Source organism: Hippocampus comes, unplaced genomic scaffold, assembly GCF_001891065.2.
Source record: "Hippocampus comes isolate QL1 unplaced genomic scaffold, H_comes_QL1_v1.1 scaffold531, whole genome shotgun sequence".
Taxonomy (NCBI): Eukaryota; Metazoa; Chordata; class Actinopteri; order Syngnathiformes; family Syngnathidae; genus Hippocampus; species Hippocampus comes.
In genome coordinates, this window is record NW_017805418.1 from 24,357 (window position 1) to 27,187 (window position 2,831).

Below are 2,831 nucleotides of genomic sequence, written 5' to 3' on the forward strand. Positions count from 1 at the left end.
CCCTTTTCCTTGCTGGGACAGGTTAGCCAGCGCAGGAGCTGGGCGACCTCTTCGCACAATATCCAGCTTTTGGTGGAAGGTCCGTCTTGAAAATTGTGTGGAAAGTAGTTCCGCAGCCAGATCAACGTCTCCTCCTTCAGCCATTTTGGGTTAAAGTGCATTGATAGCTCTCGCGAGCGGCGCTCATCCAATCGTTTTTTTTTTTCAATCTCAAGTCAGGATACAATTCTCAGGAAACAGAAAAGGCGCGAATCCAATCACCGAACGCGCACGGCAAGTCTCGACGTAAGGCCTTCGAGCTGGCCCTAGTACGCAGGCGAGTCAGATCAGACTCGTGATCTGACTGGCTATTGAAACCTGACTGTGCCCGTTCACTTACAGCGCACAGGGGCCTGTTCTGTTTAATCTGAAGGCCCTGAGCAAGTTTAATTTACCTGGCAACGCAAGCTAGCTGAAATATGATTGGTTAAAAACTCTACCATAATAATAAGTTATTTATCGAGTGGCTTTCAATGTTATTTAATATTGGAACGCAGGGGTGTCAAAGTCAAATGGATGGAGGGCCAGATAAAAAAAATTGCTGCAAGCCGAGGGCCGGACTGATTGAACGTTCATTGAAAATTTTAAAATTGACCACATATTTTTTTCCCCGCAAGATGGCACCCTAGTAGGCAGCCGTCGGCAAGTGCTCTTCAAGAGCCTTGCTTTTGTGTTGTTTTGGTCTTTTGTTTTGTCACATAGTGTTTGTTTCGTCGTGTAGACCTGATGTGGACTGTTTTCAGCGTTTTTTTGACCACGACATTCGTCAAAGAAGAAGAATCTGTGCTTGGTTGTTGCGCCTTCCCGGCAGCACGCCTGTCCCAGCACAGATTTTGATTGGGAGGAATGTCGGCGCCATTTGACTGCAGCATTTTTCACAGCCCCGTTTTGTTCAGCGGAGATGTCGGCGCTGTTGGACAGTCTGAGTTGGTGCGGCTGGATGCATGGCTGCTGAAGTTGAAGATCAGGAGAGAGGAGCATCGAAGCGGAGCGCAGATGCGTATTTGGAACTTTGAAACTAAGCTTGGAGCCGACGTGTACACATTTTGAGCATGACGTCTCTGATCCACTGGTGAAAGGACACTTTGATTCTCTCCTCTTTCATCTCAAACTGCTTTAAACAACAAAGCGTATGAGGTGAAAAGTAGTTAGGACTGCACGACTGTCCGTGTTTTATGTTATGTGTTGTGTTTATTATTTTACTTTATGTTAACTGTTTTGTTAAGCGCTTTGTTACAGCTGCTGCTGTTGTGAAAGCGCTATATAAATCAGGATGTATTGTATTGCATTGTATTGTATCTGGTTTATTGAACCAAATTTAATTGACTGAAAACCTAACAAATACATTCCAATATGGTCAGATAAATAAAGATACATTTTCTTATGGCTATGTCAGTAAACTTTAATTTTCAACAGGCACAAAAAAATTACCTTTGTATAAAAATACCCAAAACATGAATGAAAGAAGCCGGTATTTTTCAAGGCACTATCAATAGTCCATATTTTCTCTTTTAGCAAAAGTAGGCTAAATTTACTTCAAAGAAAAAGAAATAATAGGACAATAATTTTCGATCATTTACTCGAATAAAATATTTTTAAAACATAATTGGATTGAAATACAATAAAGTGCAAAAATGTATAAACCAAAAACAACACTTTCTTCAAGGAGAATTAACAAGCAGCGAAAGCAAATATTAAACTTTAATTTTTAAACTTGAACTGAAACTCTTCATATGTGATTGCACATTATATTATAAGTAATATTCACTTCTTTGAGGCTGAGGCTGATACTCGGTGGTGTCTTATCTTTTCTACAAGTTCATCAATATTTAGGGTCAGGCTCTGAGCTGAGCAAATCCTCAAAATTGAGTGAAGGTGTTCAGCAGTAAATCGACTTCAGTGTGATATTTTGTTCAGCTTCATCAAAGAAAATAGTTGTTCACACACGTATGTGCTGCCAAACTTTCGACAACGTTTGAGCAGCCTGGATGCGCAGCGGGGCCACTGTGTCGGGGAGGAAACGGGCAAACTGCGCAGCACGCACTACCGTATCTTTGCAGAAACACTGCAATTGTGTTTCTGCGAATGCTCAAGCTTAAAAAGAGTTGCTTTTTTTTGGGGCAAACTTCGTCACAAACTAAGTATACCGTTTTTAATGAAATCCCCCTTCCCCTTCCATGTCCATGTTTTTTGTTTTTGTTCGCGTGTTTCGTTTCATGATGTCGTCTCAGATTACACTATTTCAATCGCGCCACACTTTCTCCGCACAGAAGACACACAGGTTTTCCAGCTACGTCCATGAACATGTTCTTCGACTCTCACCTTGTTTGAAACCCCCGGTTCTCAGTGTCCACCTTCCGTTTTGCCATTTTTGATGGGTATCTGAAAGCTAATGTCACTGTTATGGGAACGACTGCTAGACGAATAAATATTTAAATAAAGCGGCCGACTGCTTGGCGCGTCACCGTTGCATTGTGGGAAATGTAGTTTTGGTGCGTGTAAAAGATCTGCGGGCTCTCGGCTTGCTGCAGTCCGCGGGCGGGCCAAATCCGGCCCGCGGGCCGGCACTTTGACATAGATGCTCTGACACTTCTCCTCGTTCCCTCCTGGTACCAGAATTGAGTCTCCTGTCTCCTCCTTGTGTTTTATTCCGAAGTGTCCAATTGGATAAACCTGATATTTTGTCTTTCTGTGCTCTGTGATTGACTGGTGACCATTCTGGTACCAGGATGTCTCCTGCTAGAGGTCCGAAAGCAAATCCTCCTCGCTCGTTTGTCTCATTTGGCTCTTGG